Source organism: Saimiri boliviensis, chromosome 12 (assembly GCF_048565385.1).
Source record: "Saimiri boliviensis isolate mSaiBol1 chromosome 12, mSaiBol1.pri, whole genome shotgun sequence".
NCBI classification, from domain to species: Eukaryota; Metazoa; Chordata; class Mammalia; order Primates; family Cebidae; genus Saimiri; species Saimiri boliviensis.
Genome location: NC_133460.1, coordinates 72212091 through 72235726, shown reverse-complemented (window position 1 = coordinate 72235726; position 23636 = coordinate 72212091). Strand labels below are relative to the sequence as shown.

General features: G+C 39.4%; 1 protein-coding gene and 1 non-coding gene across 10 annotated transcripts in view; both read left to right on the top strand.

Annotated features, from left to right (window-relative positions):
* The window catches only part of SGMS1 (sphingomyelin synthase 1), a 313773-nt gene that overhangs the window by 23323 nt on the left and 266814 nt on the right, over positions 1 to 23636 (top strand). For all 9 annotated transcript variants that reach the window (XM_074382520.1, XM_074382524.1, XM_010333308.3 and 6 more), the window contains exon 2: positions 10201 to 10293. The gene's annotated coding sequence lies outside the window, so the exon portion shown is untranslated. The remainder of the gene's footprint in view (positions 1 to 10200; positions 10294 to 23636) is intronic.
* On the top strand, positions 9751 to 9811 carry LOC120362568 (U7 small nuclear RNA). The gene has a single exon (XR_005578428.2). It is a non-coding gene; the product is annotated as a U7 small nuclear RNA (small nuclear RNA).

The following is a 23636-nucleotide window of genomic DNA, read 5'->3' as shown; positions in this document are numbered from 1 at the left end:
GGGCCAGGCATAGTGGCTCACACTTGTAATCCCCGCACTTTGGGAGGACAAGGCGGGTAGATCACTTGAGGTCAGGAATTCAAGACCAGCCTGGCCAGCATGATGAAACCCCGTGTCTAGTAAAAAAACTATAAAAAATTAGCTGGGCATGGTGGCAGATGCCTGTAATCCCAGCTACTTGGGAGGCTGAGGCAGGAGAATCACCTGAACCTGGAGGTGGAGGTTGCAGTGAGCCAAGATCATCCCATTGCACTCCAGCCTGGGCAACAAGGTGTGAGACTGCATCTCAAAAAAAAAAAAAAAAAAATTGCATGAATTACCTTTAGGCTATGTATAGAAGGTGGATAGGAGACATAAATGAATTTCATGTGTAGACTTGGGTCCCATTCCCAAGATACCTCTTTATGTATATGCAAATATTCCAAAATCAGAAAAAATCCTGAAATCCAAAATACTTCTGGTTCCAAACATTTAGGAAAGAGGGTATCCAATCTGCAGTACATATGATGAGTAGTATTAGGCCCTTACTTAAAGGAGTAGAATAGCATACTAGAAGAAGAGCTGATGCTGTGTGAGCAGACCATCCTGGATTAAAATTTAGTTTCTCTTTTATTGGCTGCATGGCCACTTAACCTCTCTTAGCTTCAGTTCTGATGTCAAGTATGTTCTCACTTTGGCTACAAGAGGTTAAGAGCATGGAACTAGGTTCTTGCCTAGTCATTCCATTCTGTCTTAAGTGGTCCTCTTGTCTATGGAAATTTGAAATAGGCAGCTAAATGTTGAGAAACTTAAGATTTTTTGGTTGGTCACAAAGGTACAGAGTGACTTTCTTTACATGAGGTCATTAACCAAGTGACACAAGTACAATGTGAAATTGTCTTGCCTGCCAAATCTGTACTTCTTCCTGTATCTTGTGAAAAGTCCACCATCCTCTTAGTCATCAAGACAGAACTGAAGAATCATCTACAATTCCTCTTACCCCTGAATCCTTCCAGTCACCAAGCAAGTTCATTTTACCTCTTTGTTATCTTGTTCTCGAGCCCCTATCACTTGGTGCCTGGATTTCTGCTGCAACTGCCCATTGCTGCCCTTCTTCATTTCATGTTCCCAACTGTGGTCACAGTCCTCTTTCTAAACTGCAAGGATGATCATATTAGTTCCTGCTTAAAAACGTGTCTGTGGTTCCTTGGCCCATGGTGAAGACCTGAGAGTCCTTGTTGAACACATGGGTTTCGATTGTCATGCCCTCTCATCTGCCTTCCTGTCCCTTGTGGTTCCTTGCTGCTCTGCAATATCACCCCTGCTTCTCTCCTCTGATTTATTCTTATCTTCCTAGACTCTGTTCTTGGCTATTTCTGTAAAGCAGTTTCCAGAGTGGATGTGCTTGAGAACACAGCCTGTTTTGTCAAAAATTAACATGTTCTTAGTATCATGGTGTCTGACACACAGAAGACTCTCAAAAGGTTAGTGGAATAGAAATGAATAAGAAACGACTTTTCTATCTTCCCCCAGCCAGGAAGACTGAAGCTGGGCAACAGAAGCATTCTTTCTCACCACCTTTCTGTCTCCCATCAATTCGGCATCTGCTCAACATCCCAGCTCTGATAGGAGAGAAGCATATGGTTGACTTGAAAGAGGCAGCTGGGATGTGATTGGGTGTTCAAAATGTATTCGTTCCCCTTCCCCCATATAGGAGAGCAGTAATAATACCTTCTGTTTGTATTTGCATTCCCCTTGACTGGCTTTCACAGACGTGATCTCATCTGGGTATGTATGTCACTAATAGCCTGAGTGCTAGATGGAGAATGTGATTGTCCCCATTTTGTAGATGCAGAATAGGAGATAAAAAGGAGTGAATATATTCGCTCAAAGTTAGTGAGTTGTTAGTGTGGAATCAGACTTCAAGCCCAAGGAAGTCCCCTTCTCTTTTCCTTCTTTCATAACCAGTAGAACCAGGCTATATCAGATTGATGTTTTTACATGTAATCATCAAACAGGAAAATTGGCAAAAGTAGTTGTGTTTGAAAAGTTTTCTCTGTATTAACCTTGCATATGGGTATCTTTGTAACTGTTAATTTCTCCAATACTCTGATTCTGGTTAAGTGCTCAGAGTGATATGTCTCCTTAGTGTCACTTGGCAGAAATAGCTTGAAGTCCATGAAATAGTGTTCTGAGGCCCACTCTGGATAGAGATGAAGGATTTGTCTCATTTCACTTGGTCAGTTTGGGAATATTATTGACTTCAAGCTATTTCCCTGCCTGACAGACTAATAAAGTAACAATAATAAAATCTTTGTATTTCTTTCTTTCTTTTTTTTTTTTTTTTTTTTTTTCTGAGATGCAGTCTTGCTCTCTAACCTAGGCTAGAGTACAGTGACACGATCTCGGCTCACTGCAACCTCTGCCTCCTGGGTTCAAGCAGTTCTCCCGCTTCACCCTCCAGTAGCTGGGATTACAGACACTCGCCACCACACCCAGCTAATTTTTGTATTTTTAGTAGAGACGGGGTTTCACCATGTTGGCCAGGCTGATCTTGAACTCTTGACCTCATGATCCTCCTGCCTCGAACTCCCAGAGTGCTGGGATTACTTCTTAATATTAAAAGTACTCCTTAAGTATTCATCCCATTCTGTTAGTGAAATTGTTTCTTTTCCTCTAGAATTCTGGAGTCTTTGAATAAACTTAAGTAGGACAAAAAATAAAAATAAAAAAAATAAAAGGGCTCACCAGCATTAAACAGTCACATTCTTAATTTCCAGAAATTTCTAAATTTTGAAAATTATAGCGTCTGAAGTGGGCTATTGCAGGGATACTATTCCGATATATTTTCTTAAATTCTATATTCTTAGCAGCAAAGATGGAGAAGGCAGAATAAGACTGAAAATGCAAAGGCAGAAGCAGTCAGAAGACAACCAAGATATGCAGACAACATGCAAGCTTTGGATGAGAGCTTTTTTGTTACTTTTTTGTGGCAGTCACTCTGTTGATCACATGAAAATCTGTATAGTTTTGTTGTTTTATCAGTCCTCATTCTTTTTGTCTGTTTCTGCATTTGATTCTTGAGTTATTCCAGCTTCCTTGTCCCCAACCCCTGTGAAACCTCTCTTCTCTTGGCTCCCATGATACAGTGGAGTGGTATTCTGGGTCTCTTATCTTTTCTTTTCTATTGGCTACTTTCATCACCTGACTTTACCATTCAGACATGTTGATGGTTTTACTTTATTTTATTCTCCAGTGATATTTGTACAGATGTATACTATTTTTTTTTTTCATGTCTGAGTATTTCTCCTTATTTGTTTTGCTATCTTTCCAGACTTGGTAGCTTTAAAAAAATTGACCTTAGGATGTTTGTTGTAGGAAAAGACCTTCAAGATCACATGCTTCACTGTCTCATTTTAGAGGTAGGTAAACTAAGGCTCTGGGAGGTGTTGTGGCTTGCATAATTTCATGGAGTCACTCATTTGGTGAAATTGGGCTAAAAACAAAGGCTCTTGACCCTTAGCACCTCTTAGAGCCTCTGTTTATTTCTGATATTCTGACTTCTGATGGTCTTCTGTCACATGATTGTTCCCCTGGCAAGGAACTTTAGAGCTGTATGGACCTTATGTTTCACCCCTTCTCCACAACCGTCAGCTATCCAGTCATTCACCAAGACCTGTCAGTTCTTTCTATGATTTTTAAATGCTACTTTTTAGTAATTTTTAAATTTTAAAAATTAAAAGTTCAGTAAAATTCACTTTTTGGAAGTGTATAGTTCTGTCCTAGTCAGTTTGGGCTGCTCTAACAAGAATGTCATAGCTTGGGTATCTTAAACAACAGACATTTATTTCTCAGAGTTCTGCAAACTTGAAGTCTGATATCAGGGTGCCAGCTAGCATGATTGGACCCTCCTCAGGGTTCAGAGATGGATGCCTTCTTACTATATCCTCGCATCCAGGAAAGAGAAGTCATCTCTCTTCTGTCCTATCTTTTCTTATAAGGCACTGATCCCCATCCTGAGGGCTCCCTACTCAAGACCTTTTTGAAGAACTCCTCTCTGAATACTGTAACATTGGGGATTAGGGTTTCACCATATGAATTTTGTGGAGGGACACAAGCATTCAGTCTGTAGCAAGTTCTGTTAATTTTAACACAGACATTAATTCATGCAACCACCACTACAAATAGCAAACAGCATACGGGGCAATTTCATCACTTTTCAAATTCTCTGGTGTTGCCTTTTTGTAGTTAAAATCCTCTTTCTTCCGGAACTCCTTGCAATACTGATCTGTTCTGTGACTTTATAGTTTTTTTTCAAGACTATTATATAAGTGGGATTATACAGACTTTTTGAGACTAACTTCACTTAGCATAATACATTTGAGATCCATTCACATTTTATATATCAATGGTTTGTTCCTTATTATTACTAAGTAGTATTCTGTTGTATGGATGTGCCATGGTTTGCATACCCATTCACCAGTTGCATTCCCAGCAGCAGAATAGGAAAGTCCTAGTTGATCTGTATTTTTGCCAGCATTTGATATTGTCAGTTTATGCAGATCAGCCATTCTAATAGGTGTGTAGTGGTATCTCATGGATTTGATTTGCATTTCCTTAGTGATTAATGATATTGAACATCTTTTCATGTGTTCATTTGACGTTCATACATCTTGTGCCCATTAGGATATGTGTTATTACGCTCATTGTCATTATCATACCATATTCCAGGTGGATATTATGCCTTTTTATATCAGCATTGTTGCTTACCTACCACAGCATATTCCAAGGTCAAAGCATTGAGCCAGGGAATTTATGTACATAATCTCATTTTATCCTTACAAAATCTTTGTGAAGTTAGTAGTGTTTTCTATTTTTATGGCAGAGAAATAAAGACCCCATATTCAAAACATACTGAGTGCCTACCATGTGCAATGATCCAGTTGTACACATCTGCTAGTCCTGTGACTAAGTAAGTCAGTGGCATTCTATGAGTCAATTTCCTTTTCTGTTAAAAAGGGCTCTGTATTATAGTATGTTCTCTCAGGGTTGTTGAGTTAGGTGTTTCAAGGAAGAATGCTCCATGCTAATCAGGAGATCTGGCTCACGGTTTATTCTGAGAAAATGTGGCAATCGCTGCTTCTGTGTTCTTCAGATACCTTATGCTGACCTGAGGTGGTTTCTCTTTCTCACTGGCTACTTTTCTAAAGTCAGTAGCAGAAAGGTTAACTGTGCCAAATGTTTTACTTTGAGTCCATTCCAGCTCCAATGTTTATATAAAAAAAAAATCATAAAGGGTTGATCTAGTTAGCTTGGTTATTCTGCTTATGGTAAGCTAGATATGGAAACTATAATATTAGTAAAAAATTATGATATGAGTATGATCTTTTAAAAATTATTAAATCATCCATCATGATGTATGTGAGGCTTTATATATGGAAGTGAGAATATGTTTAAAATCAGCTCCCTGCTATTTCCTGCTAGGGAGCTGGGGCTTGTTTTCCCTTAATCTTGCCATTGCCAAGCATATATCCGATGCCTGCTGGGTGCCAGGTGTTAGTCTCTCATATCCTCACAGCAACCCTTTGAAATAAAAGATACCCCCTTTTGCAGAGGAAAACATTGTGCTCAAGAGGCCATTTGCCTTGCCCAGTATACCCCAGTCATCTTCTGACTGAGTCATCTGCTCTTATCAGCACGTACTCTGCCTCAGTCTCATTGTGATGGGGGCATGGCAGCTGCTGCCCACTGTTATCAGGAATACTGGCACACCTTTCCCAACTATGTCATTTGTCTCTTCATGGGCACCGTTCCTGGGAGCTCAAGGTCACACTTGCCTACCACAAGCCCTGAAATTAGGTAGTTTTATTTTGTCCAAAAGGCCCACCGTGGAAAGAGCATGAACTTTGAAGTCAACAGTGAGGTTCAAGTGGTGTTTCCACCATTTTATTTTACTGCCCATGTGATTTTGGCCATGTTACTTAAACTCTCAGAGCCTGTGATTCTTCAGTTTTAAAATGGGAATAATACATACCTGGTAGAGATGTGGAGAGAATTAGAAATCCTACAGTAGGTGTGTTTTCTCAGCATGTTGGGAGGACGAGGCGAATGGATTACCTGAGGTCAGGAGTTTGAGACCAGCCTGACCAATGTGATGAAACCCTATCTCTGCTAAAAATAGAAAAAAATTAGCTGGGTATGGTGACATGCACCTGTAGTCCAGCAACTCAGGAGGCTGAGACAGGAGAATTGCTTGAACCCTGGGAGGTGGAGGTTGCTGTGAGCCAAGATTGTCCTACTGCATTTCAGCCTGGCTGACAGAGTGGGCCTCTGTCTCAAAAAAATAAAAAAATAATTAAAAAAAGAAACACAGTAGAGCACTTAATAAGTGCTTACGATATTGTAGATGCTTATTAACTGGAAGCTACTATCGTCACCATTGTAGGGCCTCCCGACTTGTCTTGGGAGACTGAAGAAGCTGTCCAGAGCGGTGATTAAGAATATGGGGTCTGGAGTAAACTGCTTGGGTTTAAATCCTTTTTCTACCACTTGCCAGCTGTGTGACTGCGTATAATGGAATTCCTTCCTGTACCTCAGTTTCTTCCATCTACAAGATGGGAATAAATAACAGTTTCTACCTTGTAGGGAAAAATGATTTTAAAGAGATGAGAACTGTCAGGAGGTTGAATTGAAGCGAACTTAACATTTATCAACTACTGCCATTGTTTCTTCCCATGACATATGAGTTTCTTTTAAATTTATGATAACATTTCTACTTTCCTTTCTACTCAAATTGAATTTCTCATTATTTGTATTTCATGCTGATAAAAACATTTGCTATCACATTTTTCCTAGAAATGCAGATTGAATTGTAAAAATTACTATTTTCATCTAATAAATTGGATTAACTAAATCTGTATAGGACAGCTTTTTGTAGAGAAAATAATTGAGAATTTTTTATAGAATTACTATAAATAAAATCAGGTGTAGCAAGTAACAATTTTATAGGTAAAAATATTTAAAAACATAACGAGCTGCCTGTTTAAAAAACTGACATACACATTTCATTATTTCACAGAAATTACTTGATTTTCCTGTTTTAATCTTGAATTTGGCTGGATTGCATGTGAATTACTCTTTTTTCCCTTCAAGATGATAGCAGTCAGGTGGGCCCATAGTATGTGAATCTACCAGGAAGAAAACAGCCTTTGAATTTACTGTACTTCTAGAAATCAAATTTGACTTATACCCGTGGGCAATGTGTGGTGTTGGCTGGGTTTACATCATTATTCTAAAGTGTGTACTGATGTCCTGTGACTAATATGTTCCAGCTGTCTAGGTCACTGCTTTGGAGTACTATTTATTTGCAGTAGTGATGCTGCAAATAGGAAAAGCTTTCCCTTTTGTTGGTTGAAAGCTTTCCTCGTAATTAGCAAAACAAGCATGCCTCTTATTTGGAGAGAGACTGGAAAGGCGGCTAAAGAGTCAATTGTACACAACCACTTTGGAAAACAATTTGTCATTACTTAGAGGAATTGAACATGTGCAATCCATAGCCCAACTCTCCTCTCCTAGGTATATACCCTGGAGAAATTCTTGCCTGCGTGTACCAGGAAACAAGCAGTAGAATGTAAATGGCAGCATTATTCAAAGTAGCAGAAAACTGAAAAATCCCCAGGGTCCTCAACAGCAGAACAGAGCAGTAAATTGTGGGCATGTTCACACAATGAGAGCTGTATGGTGTTGACAAAACGAATGAATTACAGCCACATGAGTCAACAGGGATGAATCTCAAAATCTTAAGAGGCAAGTTTTAGAAGAGCCCATACAATATTTGTTTCATTTATATTAGGCTTAGAATCAGCAAACCACAACAACATATCGATAGCACGTATGTGGCAAAACCATAAAGAGGAGCCAAGGAATGATTGACTCAAAATTCAGGCTAGTGGTGAATCTTGGTGGTAGAAGTGGTGGTGAAGGATGATTAGGAGACCTGCAATTAGGAGAGACACATACACACATGGCTTCCAAAAAAAAAAAAAAAAAAAATTCCAAACAGCGACTGGCGTTAGGTACATGTGATTTATTTTCTTATTCTCTACGCCTATACATGTTGTTAGGTTAGTTATCACTGCAAAAGAAACCTCAAGGCTTAGCACCTTAAAATACTAATACACATTTGTCATCTCACATAGTTTCCATGAGTAGGACAGGAATTTGGGAGCAGCTAAGCTGGGTGGTTCTGACTTGCAGTTGCTCATGAGGTTGCAGTCAAGATGTCAGCTGAAGCTGCCACCATCTATCTGAAGGCTTGACTGAGGCTGAATGATCTGCTTCCAAGATGGCTCACTCACAGGCTGCTGCCAGGAGGCCTCAGTTCCTTGCTGGTTGTTGGCAAGAGGCCTCGGTTCTTTCCCACAGTTACCTCTGCAGAGCTTCCATCTGCCATCTTCCCTCCCAAAACAGGACTGCCATCTTCCCTCCCAAAACAGAGATGGAAGTTGCAGTCTTTGGACTTTTGCAGTCTCACACCAGCATTTCAGCAATATTGTAGTGGTTCCCACATGCAGCCCTGTTCAGTGTGGGAGGGGACTCCATAGCTGCATGAATACTTGGGAGGCAGGTATCACTACAGGCCATCTTGGAGGCTGGCTATCACAGTTATGCACTTTTGAATATAGTATACAGTTTTTAGAGACAAACTAAATTGGTGAGCCCATTTTTCTTTAGTAATAGTGCAGACATCCACTTAAATGAAAAAATTTATAAATACTGAATGTGTATTATTATTTTAAGGTGCTAAGCGAGGATAAAAATCACCAGGGATGCAGTGTGATGCTTGTTTTCCTCCCATTTGCCAACAGTGTGCTCTTTTGAGAAAGAAGGGGAAAAAAGTGCATATGCATATATAAATGACGAAAATACATTAAAGGTTATTGTATCTACAAGTGAAATATAATTACTAAGAGTAATTGTAGTAATGGTAATAATGATTATAGTATTAATGGTACTATTAAGAAAGATCGTGAATATATGCTTTCAGGGGGCACACTGTAGCACTCAGCTGCCTCCCTCATGTGATGTGTTGTTTGGCCATTTGGCTTTGGGGTTGGTTTTAAGGAAAGCATCACGTTCGGGGGCAGGAGGGTGGAGGTGACCTGTATAGTGAGACAAGCCCAGAGTTTGGGGTCAGAAGACAAATAGGAGTTTCATCTCTGGTGCTTTCTAGTTGAATATCCTTGTCAGATATCTGTGAAACTTAGCTACCTTCTCTGGAAAATGGGATCTGTAAACCCTGCTTACTTCATAGGGCTGTGGGGAGGATCAAATGTGATGGGTAATACCAAAATGGATGGTATAGTGGTGGCAGTAGGAATATGACTTTCAGGCCATGATACCATTTTGCTGTAAGTTTGTGTGTATTGTAGCTGAGTGTATTGTAGATTGGATCTGAATACCTTTGCTGGAAGGGATTTGAGGAGGTTCAGCAATTCCTGTGTGGTTCTAGGTGAGTACATTGATAGTTTCTAAGTGTGGTCTTAGAAATCCAAGGTCAGAGTAAAGCTAAAGTCCTTGAAGCTCCAGATGTTTGGGCTATATCACTGCCCTGAAATTGCTGTGATTAAACAGAAACTGAGGCAAACCTTCAGCTGTAATATGAAGATCTAATGTATAGCATGGTGACTATAGGGAATAATAATGTATATCTGAATTTGCTAAGAAAGTAGACCTCATGTGTTCTTACCGCACACACAGAAATGGTAACTACACTGTACAGCTCTTTTAGAATTTGTCCAGCAAGTTTTCTGGTTTTTACCAGAAAACCCCTCAAAGAAAAGAGAATTGTGTGAGATGATAGTTATGTTCTTTAGTTTGTAGCAGTCATTTCACAATGTATACATATATAAAACCATCATATTGTACACTTTAAATATGTGTAATTTTTATTTGTTAATCATATTTCAATAAAATTGGAGAACAAAAAAGAAACTTTCAGAGGAATTCCTTTATTCCAAAATTTTCTAGAGTGGGTGCGGCTGATAGTTGTTTCTCACATTCAGTATGTGATGGGGTTTTTCTTTTCTCACTTTTTAAAAATTGTAGCATTATTTTAATTTAGAAGTTTATTATATATTAAGAACATGTTCTCAACTGAAATAATATTAACAGTAAAGATCCTTGGTGATAACATGCATGTTGCTTTGCTTATTCTTGCAGCATGAAGACGGCATGTATGATCCCTGAATGGGCCTGTGGGCATTTAGTCATTCATCTTTGATCAGGAGAAAGAAGACGGTCATCACTTGAAAGGTTAGTAAATATTTCTATGCAGCTTTTTATTGTAAAACATTTTCAACCATACTAAAGAGAGTTAAGAGAATGTACAATGAGTTCCTGCATATCTGCAACTTAGCTTTAACAGTTACAGCATTTTGCCACATTTTTTGGTATATGTGTAGGTTTGTACATTTTTTAGATGAAACATGTGGCAGTAAGTTGCAGACATGACATTTTTTTTGTAAATTCTTGGGATGCAGCTCTTAAAAATAAGAATATCCTCCCTGAAAGACATTTTAGAACTGTGACACAGAACCATTTAATTAAATTTATAGTTTTGTACTAAAGTGTAACAGATAACTAAAATTACCTGTATTAAAGCATAACAGGTAACTAAAGTTATGCTCCCTTCATTGTTGATAGAAATAAAGTCAGATTAAAAACACTTTTAGGTCAGGCATGGTGGCTCACACCTATAATCCCAGCACTTTGGGAGGCTGAGGCGAGTGGATCTCTGGAACCCAGGAGTTCAAAATTAGCCTAGGGACCAAGATGAGACCCATCTCTAGAAAAAATGCAAAAAGATTAGTTGGGCATGGTGTGCACCTGTGGTCCCAGTTATTTGGCAGGCTGAGGTAGGAGTATCGCTTAAGCCCAAGAAGTCGAGGCTGCAGTGAGCCGTGATGGAGCCACTGCACTCCAACCTAAGTGACAGACAAGACCCTGTCTCAGAAACAACCCCCTTCTAAAAAACCTGAAACCATTTTTAATAGCAAGACCGTGTCTCTACAAAAAATAGTAAATTAGCCAGTCATGGTGGCACATGCCTGTAGCCCTAGCTACTTGGGAGCTTGAAGTGGGAGGATCACTTGAGCCTGGGAGTTGGAGGCTGCAGTGAGCTATGATTATGCCACTATACTCCAGGCTGGGTGACAGAGTGAGTCCCAGTTTTTCTCTCTTTCTCTCTCTGTGTGTGTGTGTGTGTATGTGTGTGTGTATACATACACACCCATACACTCACACACACATATATATACACACACACACGTATACACACACATATATATGTCTACACACACAGAGTGATTTATTTAATGAACAGATAAGTAATATGAATTTGATATGAGTAACATCTGAATATAAGGGAATGGAACTTGTACTATACATATGCCCTGAGAGAAATTACTGTGCTTTCTTCATTTCCTGTAATCTACCTGTCCCTGCCGTGGCTGATGTTTCACGGTTAGGTCAGTGTATCTGATCACCAGCCTCACCTTTTCTCTGATTGGGATTCACAAGTAGACCAGGGCTGGGCATGATGCTCATGCTTTTAAGCCCAGCACTTTGGGAGGCCGAGGCAGGTGGATCATTTGAGGTTCAGAGTTCAACACCAGCCTGGCCAACATGGTGAAACCCCATCTCTACTAAAAATACAAAAATTACCTGAGCAGTAGTGGCACATGCCTGTAATCCCAGCTACTCAGGAGGCTGAGGCAGGAGAATTGCTTGAGCCTGGGAGGTGGAGGTTGCGGCCACCTGAGATCACACCTCCACACTCCAGTCTGGGTGACAGAGTGAGACCCTGTCTCAAAAATAAATAAATAAATAAATAAATAAATAAATGTAGACCAGTCTCTGTGCTCTAATGTAATCAAAGGTCTTAGTTGATTTTTTAAACCTAAACTTGTAGGAGAATGTGGGAAGAATATGTGGTACTGTGAGATAGAGGTTAATATATTAAAATCACATTGGAGAGATTAAAAATGATTCCCAGCCTCATCATTTGACCACCTGTATTGAAACTTTACTTAAAATCTTAGAGATATGTCAGCTATGATTACAGTTGTAGATCATTATACATTATAGCCAATTACACAATCAGTTATCTGTGGTTCTTGCAAGATGGCTGTTGACTGGTCTGCTTTCCATTCTCGGTTACTGTTTATTTTCTGCTCTCCATTCTCAGTTACTATTTATTTATTGTATCTTCCTCAACTGGTCCCTGTGTATCTAAGCATTGCTTTACAGACATTTGCATCTATAAGGTTGCCCGTTTAGAGCATATTTTAAAGGAAGTCTATTTAAGTGAGCCATTTAGGGCAGCATTGGCTTCTTATACTCTCATTTCTGATTTAGAACAAAAGGTCAGTGATGTCAGTAAAGGTTCTTCAAAAGATACTGACATTCAGAAGTAGTTGGGTCTGGAATCATGGGTAGCTCAGAATAATTGAGTTTTCTTTTTTATTCTTTGGCTTCTTTATGGTTATGCTTTGAAAAGATGAGGATCGAATGGGGCTCCACATGAGGTAAAGGGGGCTTTGAGGGATGAATGAAGGGAAGACATATGGAGCCCTTTCTGACCCTAGACCACTGAGATGAGGGGTAATTATTAAAAACTTTCTACTGAAAGTAGAAGATACATGCAGAAAATAGATATAAGTGTATAGTTCGATATAATTTCACAGATTGAACACATCCATGTAACCAGCACCCAAATTAAGAAATAGAACATGACTAACACAGTCTCCTGTTTCCTTTTAGATACTACAGTTGACTCTTAAATAATTTGGGAGTTAGGGGTGCAGTTGAAAATCCAAGTATAATTTTGTTTCCCTCAAAATGTACCTACTGATAGCCTCCTGTTGACTGGAAGCCTTACTGACTTAGTGAATAATGACATATAATGACATATATTTTAAGCATTCACAACATACCTCGCATTTCCTCTTTTTTTTTTTTTTTTTTTGCTATTTCTAGGCTATGTGGTTTATCTGTGAGTTTTTTCAAATTGTTGCATATCTCCAAAAATTTTTCTAATGTGTTTATTGAAAAAAATCTGCCTTTAAGCCGCCCCTTGCAGTTCAAACCAGTGTTGTTCATGGGCTAACTGTACCCTGCTCTGTGGATGACATGGATGACTACTCTCTTGACTTCTAGCAGCATAAATTAGTTTTGCATGTGTCTTTTCTTTGTGTGTGTGTGTGTGTGTTTGTATGTATGTGTGTATGTGTGTGTAATATATAATGCAGATTGTACTCTTTTGTGTCTGGTATCTCTCATTCAACAATATAATAGATTCCTGCATATTTTTGCATATAGTTTAGTTATTGATTGCTCATATTCATTGCTATGGAGCATTTCATTGTGGGAGAACATAACAGTTTATTTATTTTACTAGATTTGGGTAATTGTTTGGGGTTACCCATCTGGGGCACCCTCCAGAGGAAATGGAAATTAAATAGGGTTTTCTCCTCATAATGGTTATAGGAAGGTAGTACCAGCTTGTGCCTAGCTTCTGCTGTGATATGAGGGAGGAATCCAGACAGCAGCGAGAAGATTGAGACACGCTTGGGAGAATTGGGTGTGGTTTCATCAGTCCTGTACTGATTCCTGCTGCTCTTCCTGAGACTCATCATGTCCTTTCTCACGTTGTTCCCTACCGTCACATGCTTTCTATGTCCTCTTCTTTGTTATTACTCTCTCTACAGCTACTCCAAGGAGACTGTGCAGAACATATCAAACAACAGGCAACTGATGAATATTTAAAGTTCATTAGATGTTGATATTAAGCGTTAGGTAAGAGGCAAAGAGTTGAACATTGTGGGCTTGCCCTTGAGGAGCCTGTAGTATAGTTATCAATTCACAGTATGGCTATGGGCCACATCCCTGGAAGCCAGTTGTACTGTAGAGTTCAGAGGCTTACATGGGTTGGCCAGGCTGGTAACATGACTCAAATGAATGGGGTTGCTCATAAGGAGTGATGGGCATGGTGGAGAGCGAGTGTATATCCTCTGCCCAAATATCAACCCAACAAAACCTGTTCACCTCAGTTTAGCAAGTCTACCACTTTCCAACCTTTAGGGAGTAGAGTCTTCATTATATAGTATGAAAGTGCTCCTCAGGGGATTTGGGTGTTTTTATGGGCAAATTCTGTTTTTGTAAATAAAGTTTTATTTGCAAATTATGCTCATTTGTTTACATATTTTGCTGTAACTGCAGAGTTGAATAGTTGCAAAAGAGACCAGGGTTGAGTAGTTGCAGCAGTGACCATATGGCCTACAAAGCCTAAAATATTTACCACTAGCCTTTACAAAAAAGTTTCCCAGCTCCTGCTTTACTTTATAAAAGCGAGGACATAGTAATCGTAACCTAGTCATGTAATAACCTGAGCCCATTAAATTTTGTGTTAATGTTCTCATTCATGTATTCATCCAACATTTATTGACAGAGTGCCTATTGTATTTCAGGTATATAATGGTGATAATCAGATATGGTTCTTTGTCTTAAGGAGTTTAAAAGAAGCTCCTATAGGCCTGGCGCGGTGGCTCAAGCCTGTAATCCCAGCACTTTGGGAGGCCGAGGTGGGTGGATCACGTGGTCAAGAGATGGAGACCATCCTGGTCAACATGGTGAAACCCCGTCTCTACTAAAAATACAAAAAAATCAGCTGGGCATGGTGGCACGTGCCTGTAATCCCAGCTACTCAGGAGGCTGAGGCAGGAGAATTGCCTGAACCCATGAGGCGGAGGTTGCGGTGAGCCAAGATTGCGCCATTGCACTCCAGCCTGGGTAACAAGGGCGAAACTGCATCTCAAAAAAAAAAAAAGAGGCTCCTATATCACTTCTTGTCCTTTTGGCTAAAATCAAGTATAGTAAAAGAGTCTCCTATGAATTTGAATTTCCATTCTATGATTGTGCTTTCTCTAAATCAAAAATATGACATCGTGGTATAGGGGCATCCCCCATCAGCTTTTCTCGTTATGCAGGTAGCGCATTTCTTTGTGCACCAACCACATGGGGCTTATTCTCAGCATGGCTGCTTTTAGAATATGGAATATGGAATATGGAAATAGAACTAAAAATTCTCAATTTAAAACTATTATATCAGCTATCTTTATTAACTCTATAAATTTGATAAATACTCTACATAGTTTGATTTTTGCTTCAGTTATGAGGAGTATATAATGTGATTTTTGCACAATTACTGTAGTCTTAAAGGTCTTAATTGTTTACATGTGTTAATGTCAGATTGTTTGAAGGCAGCCATGTCTGGAGAAGGGCTGACGAGTTTTGAAGTGCTTACCAAAGCAAACCAAGCAGAACACCAGTCTTGTGCTACTTTAATAATAAACCTCAATAGAAACAATAGCCAACCAAGATAATAAAGTTTGGAATGCTGCATAACAAATTAATCTATCTCTGTGTGCTTATCTGTTTGCTTATCAAAGTCATAAAAGTTTGTTTTTTTCTTAATAGGAAGATATTGGGGCAATGTAATAAACACAGAAAATATAGAAGTATTTTTTTACATTAAGGAATTTGAAACTTGTTTTTAACATCTTTTAAACCTGTACAGCATTTTCACATGTGGTTGTATATATATTATGGGTGGACACTGGGGCTGTGAGTGACTGCTCTTTCACCACCCCTAGACTGTCCTCAGACCAAAGTAAAGGAAGCAAATCAAACCATGTCAGTGAGCCATCTTAAACCATGATGCCTGCATCATTGCCTTCTTTCTGCCTGAGAGGTCTTTTAGGAAGTGGGTATCTGTTTTGGTGTTGTAGTTGCAGTTATTTAGCTACATGCAGTAATTCAAAGATGTGAAATGCAGGAAGCCCTGGTCATACTTAACACGTCAATTTGGGAGACATCAGACATCAAACGGAATGCTATTTGTCACCTTTTGAGGCAGTGACTTGGGTGACCCCCAGTCCTTTCCTCTGAAATCTTAGGCTCCTGAAGAAACCTCAGGGAAGGAATGTTAACTGATACAATGAACAGCTTAATGAATGTAATGAAAACTCCAAACTGGGTTGTTTTGTTGCCAGCATTAATAAAGTTAAGTATAGTTGATCGTTGATTTTTTTTTTTTTTTTTCGCACTGTCGTCCAGGCTAGAGTGCAGTGGCACAACCTCTGCTCACTGCAACCTCCATCTCCCGGGTTCAAGCAATTCTCCTGCCTCAGCCTCCGAGTAGCTGAGATTACAGGTACCTGCAACCACATGTGGCTAATTTTTTGTATTTTTATTAGAAATGGCTATTTTTTTGTATTTTTAGTGAAACTATGTTGGCCAGACTGATCTTGAACTCCTGAACTCGTGATCTGCCTACCTTGGCCTCCCAAAGTTCTGGGATTACAGGTGTAAGTCACAGTGCCCAGCCAATCTTCTTTAGGAGGAAGAAATAATTTATATTCATTGATGTCTTCTACTTTTTGTGTTTAAAATGTTTTAAAGAATTCAGTCCAGCTGATGCGGTGGCTCATGCCTGTAATCACAGCACTTTGGGAGGCCGAGGAGGTAGGATCACAAGGTCAGGAGTTCGAGATCAGCCTGGCCAAAATAGTGAAACCCCATCTCTACTAAAAATACAAAAAATTAGCCAGATGTGGTGGTGGGCACCTGTAATTCCAGCTACTTGGGAGGCTAAGGCGGGAGCATCACTTGAACCTGGGAGGCGGAGGTTGCAATGAGCCAAGATCAAGCCATTGCACCCCAGCTCAGGCAACAGTGTGAGACTCTGTCTAAAAAAACAAAATTCAATCCTATTCTTTTTAGTAATGTGTATGGATAGTTGTTTAGAGGAAAAATGAGAATTGAGAAGGCTGAGAAAATAAATATCACAGTTGTTTTCTTACAGAGCTGGAAACTGTAGGCTTAGTTCTTTTGCTTAAAAATAAAATTTTCTGAAACAAATTTTATGATTGGCCAAATCCCTTCTGTGGTATTGGAAAAAATGAAGTCTGTTCTGCATAATGTGGCGTTACCTTGTCAGGAAGTCCAGCTTCAGAAGTGTTGCTTTGTCAAGACTAACCAATTAAAATGTACTTTATTAGTCCTCAAGTTTTATTTTTAGAGAAGGGAAAATACTGAAGTGTAGGTAAATATACCTTGATAGACCAGAGTGCCTTGGTTGCCAGTGACAGAAAACCCAATGCTCAATCTATCTTGAGTGAAAAAATTTATGGGCTTAAGTAATTGCAAATCTAAGGACTGGATCTGCCTTCAGGAGGGGCTAGACTGAGGATCAAAATGATGTCATGAGGATTCATCTTGGCTACATGTTTTTGGGCTCTGAATGGAGACTTCCAGCAGCTTCAGGTTTGCCTAATTACAAACAGCCTTCCTGATCATGATGAGTCATGTGCCTTGTGCTTGACCAGTGGCTGTGGCCAGGGATATTGGCGTGTTCTGATTGGATAGCCAGATCATGTGTTTCACCCCAGGGCCTAAGGTCAGCACATCTTCTGCTGAAGATGAAACATAAATTGATGACAGCTGGGAATGGTTCTCTCCAGAAGTGAATCAGGGCAGTTACCAAGTTAGGTGGGGGTGCTGGGAGGTACACTGTTATAATAGTAGTATTAATGTATCTTTTAATAGTTTGAAAAGCATTTTCAGGTATATTCTTGTTTCACCTTTAGGATGTATGGGGAGGCAGGATAAAGAAGTGATTAAGAACATGGATTCTAGGGCTAGACTAGGTTCCATTATTAGCTTGCATGAGCTTTTGACTAATTACCCTCTTTGTATCTCAGTTTTCTCAAATGTGCAACGGGGATAAAGGTATTTACCTAAAAGGGTTCTGAGAAGAACCAAATTAATGGACATTCGCAGGGTACTTAGAGCAGTGCCTCATGCATGCTGGCCTCTCTATCCCTAGTTATTACTGTTAACCTTTAAAACAGTCCTGATGGCAGAGGTGCAAGTGTCCTCTTCATTTTTCAGACAAGGAAGTTCAGATTCACATGACTTGTAAGGGTCAGCACTGGTTAGGACCTGACTTCTTTCCTGTCCCCACACTTGCCTCTGTGTTACGATTGTGGGACATTTGGGGTAGTAATAAATCAAGGAAGCAGAGAGGGGGAAAAGAAACACTAGAAAATAGGCCTGCATTATAGAAGTACCTGTGTGTACAGGAAAGGCAGTGTTTCCGTATATTCCACTTGAATGCTGGTCTTTAGCTTCCCACAGGAAGAGTGCCCCCCAAAACATTTAAGGGAACATTTCTAAGAGGACATTTTTTCATTCTTCTGGGCGCATGCTTGGGACAATCAGCCATATCCAGAGTGGGGACTCATTTGGGAAATGTTTGCTGATGGTTTAATCTGATCCAATATTCTGAGCTTCAGAGGAGACAAAGTTCTTTGTGGTTAGGAGGTGATTTGAACCTGCCAATGTAGTGTGAGGACAGAATTACTGACTCTGAGAGGTTTGGACCACTGCAGAGTGCTGCTCTCATGACTGCTAGCCAGTTCTGTCTACAAATAGATGCCATTTGCTTCATTACTAATATTTTCCCATAATTGTTGAGAATGTTTTGTGGGAAATTATTCAAATGACTTAATGAAGGAGACTTTTTCTCGGGACTCAGATGTTGTTATGGCCCAGCCATCCAGGGAGGGTCTTGTTGGTCTCTGAGAACAACAGTGATTTCTTTGTATTATTTACTGTGGACTGAGGACACTGAAAGCTTAAAGTATTTGTGGGTAATCTCTGATACACTCCCAAGCTGTGTAGCTATGAAGCAAGGAAAAACACAGCAGAAAACACAATTTTGGTGCTCTGTACAGTGCTTTTGAGGAAAAATGGTGCTTGCCATTTAGCATTCACAAACCTTGCTGGAGGGCCAGGGCTGCTGCTTCACTGCAGGACAGGTTCTGCCCTGTAGTTGCTGTTTCCTCACTGACAGCCACTGTGCCTGGGATGTGGGAATCTAAAGATTTTCATAGATGGCTCATGGCTTTGTCTTTTTTTCAATTTCTTTTGACAAGAAATTGTTTACCATGTAGATGTCTTCAAGAAGTTCACCTGTGAGTCCTACATAACCTTCTGTCTGGAGACATCTCATTGTTTTTGTTATTTCTTTAGATGGAGGATGTGGTGCCTGAGTATTGATTCCCACACCTGGCCTTACAATGACGTTCATATTCCAAACAACAACACCTATTCAGAGAGTAAAGGGATTAGCTACTAATTCTGGAGAAATGATCCTAAGTTTGCCAAATACTTGTGGAAATCATAATAGGTTCTTAGATATAATCCCACTTATTCTGTTCTTAGCTCCTTGGGAGTCTTTTGCCTTGCTGTGTAGTCAGGGATTGAATATTAATAGTTTCCTCATTGCTTTTAACCTGACCCCATCTTACATCTGAGAAAACAAGGTCAACATTATTTTCTATAATGTCAGCAACAAAAGCAATGACATTATTCATTATGTGATAGGCACCACTCTGAGTTCTTTTGTTGATGATCCTATTGTATATTCTCCACACCTCTGTGATCATTATTTTATAGATGAGGAAACTGAGCTATAACCTGTGGCCTCAGGATATGGCTGAGTGGCACAGGTCTGCTCTTAGCATCACAGACACTGTACTGCTGACTGGTGTGGTCAGTGTCCAGGCCACGGTCTCTACCATTGGCTGCACATTAGAATCACCAAGAGGGATTTTAAAAGCATGGCATCTGCAGTTTCATAACTTTCCACTCCTTACATTCTTATTTACTTGGTTTGGGGTCTCAGGGGAAGTTGCTGTGCATTCAGGACTGAGAATGTTTTTGAATTAGAGCAATGGCTCTTAAAATTTGGTCCCTGGTATGGCAGTATCAGGTAACTTATTAGAAGAGGAAATTCTCAGGCTCCACCCACACCTACTGAATTGAAACTCTGGGGGTGGGATGAAGTGATTGGTGTATTTTAACAAGTCTTCCAGGTGATTCTTTAAAAAAAAAAATTGTGGTAAAAACACACAACATAACATTAGCCTTCTTAACTCTTTTCAAGTGTACATTTCAGTGGTGTTAAGCATGTTCACACTGTTGTGCCGCGGATCTTCAGAACTTTTTCACCTTGCAAATCTGAAACTCCATACCCATTAAAACTCATTAAACAACTCTCCTTCTTTCTCTTCCATAACCCCTGGTAGGAACCATTCTACTTTTTGTTTTCATGAATTTGACTACTTCACATACTTTATGTAGGTGGAACTCCAAGTGATTCTTAGGCATGCTGAAGTCTGAGAGCCGCTGAACTCCAAAACTCGATTTGGCTCATCTCCCTATAGTCACATCATTAATATCAACCATATTGTAAATCCTGCAGACTTGTGCGTAACCTGCTCTTTCTAGTCCTTCGTCTACCACCTTGTTGTTCTGTCACTTTGATCAAGTTACTTAATTTCCTTGAGGTGATTCCCTTGTCTCTGTAAGTGGGGATTGGGAAGCTAGGGGGGACTTTAACTTGTAGAGCTTTGGTAAATGCGAAATCTTTAGACACTTGTGAAAGTAATTTGTAAGTTGTCAGGTGGTATAATAAAGAAATATTCTGTAATCCCAGCACTTTGGGAGGCCGAGGCAGGCGCATCATGAGGTCAAGAGATCGAGACCATCCTGGCCAACATGATGAAGCCCCATCTCTACTAAAAATACAAAAAAAATTAGCTGGGCATGGTAGCGCAGGCCTGTAGTCCCAGCTACTCAGGAGGCTGAGGCAGGACAATTGCTTGAACCCGGGAGGCAGAGATTGCAGTGAGCCGAGGTCGTGCCACCGCACTCCAGCCTGGCGCCTGGAGTGAGACTCTGTCTCAAAAAAAAAAAAAAAAAAAGAAAAGAAAAGAAATATTAGATGTAGATTGTAATCATTGTCTGTTTTTAAATTTCAGGTTTTGTTTTTGTTGCAGTCATACACCTTTGTTTTTTAAAGGATTCCGTAGTTCTACAAGACCTCCTAGGAAAGACTTAAGTTCCTGTTATGCTTGTTTCTCTTCCTCCTTCCCCATTTCTTATCTGGTGTTTATAGTGTGTAAACAGGATTCACAATGTGTTGTGTAATATAGTATAGTTCAGTTACTTTAAAATTTCTTCACACACACAAATTGTGTTTTCCTTGGATTTAGTAATTGTATTTTTAAAAGTTTTTCTAGTGGTTAAACCACTACTTTAAACACAAACTGTCTTCCATGTGAATTTCTTCTTAATACTTTAAGCCATATCAGCCATCTTATCAATTACATCTTGGAGAAATATTACGCGGAGTCTTATACTTTGCTCTAGTCCATACTACTTGCTTTCTAGGCCTGTTGTGTTGTGTACCACATCTTGGGATTCTCTCTTCAATACCTTTCTGGGAATGTCTTGTATCTTGCTTATGTATTGGATTCCCAATTTTCCTCATCCCATTTTCCCGTCTTTCTTGGTTTTCTCCCATATTTGAGTGGAGCACATTTTCTGGAAGCATCTTAGCAAATTGCACATGGGAGGTAAGACTTTTGAGTTGTTATATTTCTGTGAATGTCAAGTGTGTCATTATTGAATTTTCCCCCTGTTTTCTCTGTTCTTTCTTTTTGGAATTCCATTATATGTTGACTTACTGTCCTATGACTGCCTTACCTTTTCTTCTGCTTTCACACATCTGCTTTTCAGCTGTGTTCTTAAGATATTTCCTATGTTTACCTTATAACCCTCCTATTCAATTTTTCATGTTTGTTATCATAGTTTTTAAACTTTTTTGACAGTTTTTAAAAGTTTTCTGATTGATTTTGATGTATAGAATCCTACTATTTCATGACAGTGTGTTCTCTTAGTTCTCTTAGGAGTTAATGATTATTTTTAAACCTTTTTTTGCATAATTTTTATTTCTTTCAAGTTGCTTTTTTCCTCTGTTTCTTTCATGTTAGATTTTTTTTTAATGATCTTTGAATGTCCATTCATGATTAAGAATGGAGCTTCACAAATCGGAAGATTTGGCTTCTTTGGGCCTAGTTTAGTTGCTATCATCTATTGGATTTCCAGCTTTAAAAAGCTTAATCTTTTAATCTTTGCCCCTATTATCTTTGTCCTTGTAGATTTAGGCACTTAAAAAGAAATAATCTTGTTGTATTGGGGTTTTAGGAGGGAGAGGAGCTGAATGTGTGTTCATCCACTGTCTTTAACTGAAAGTCAATATAGAAGTCTTAAAAAAAAAATCCAGGTCAAAATTTGCAGCCTTGGTATTTGCTCAGGCACATATCTGTGGTGGTGAGCATTAGCTTGGTGTTCTTTTATTTTTTAAGGCATGGTATATATTTAGATGGTCTCAGCAGAGATCATGGCTTTCTTGTTAACTCTGCAGCAGCTGCCTTTTTTTTTTTCTCACTAAGAGCTATTATTTCAGGTGCTAAAATACCAATAAATCTATAAATGATAATTGGGCCTTGTGATAAAAAATGAGAATTGTAGAAAAAAATCCTTATTGATGTTTCTGAAAGGAATTTTCCAAGGGTAAGCATATAATCCTTAGATTAAAATGCAGCTGACACATTAAGTCTTCTTACATGAAAAACTGAATTAATAGGCTTTAATGCCATTTGTCCTTGACCACCCACAAAGGACATTCCTGCAGGCTAAAGAGACTGGACATAAAAACAGCAAAGGGAGTGGGCAGTCTTTGTGATTTTGATCCTTCGTAAATACTTCAACAAAGCATTCAAGCTCAGACCATCAGAGAATAGATAAAACGCTATTGTTAGCTTTTCTGATAGCAGGTCTCTGCAAAAATTAAGCAGTTTTAGGAAAGCAGAGTGGTTCTTTTACTGTAGGTCAGTTAGACCTTGGATTATTTCATGATCTGCTTTTTGTGGTGATAAGCTCAGTTGCTTCTTGTCTTTTCTGAATGTTGGAGGTATCCTCTGTCAAATATCCATCCTTCCCTCTAGCTCACTGAAGCACAGCCCCTCAGATGAATGCCTTAGTCATTGCATAGTAACCAAGATGGTAATTTCTGGTCCTGGCACTGATTAGATAACAGAAGTCCCCTTCACAAGCTTTGCAGCTCTGTGCAGTAGCAGCCCTTTAATAGCTGTAACTTCACCACTGGGAAAGGAAAGGAAAGCCTCTCTGCTTTCATGCTGATTGCTGTGGAAGCTTGCCCAAGATACTTCCTCTTGGATGTGCAGGGCTGTGTGCAAAACAGAGAAATTGCTTTCCACTTAAAAGCATTGGCCTGTTATTACTCCATGAACCTTTGAGGAAATCAGATTCAGAGGTTTCCTAAATATAGAAAGTTCCTTTCTCTCTTGTTATTAAAGCCACAAACAATCTAGGATAATTTTATGTATTATTTTGAGGCTGCATTAAAATTAAGAGGAAGGACGGCACTGCAGAGATGCCTGGTTGGTTGTTGGGTTTCTTGAAAAGACTAAATATAAATAACTTATGAATTCTTGCACGTTAGGAAAGGGACCTTTTTTTGTTCTTGTTTGATTAACTACTTCCCCCTTTCTCTATACTTGGCTCTGTGTCTTCCGCATGCTCTCCAAATCTGTCTTCTTGTTTCCTAATGTATGTGGTAGTGAAATGAACCGTATGGATCTATTTCCATTACTTAGAAGACA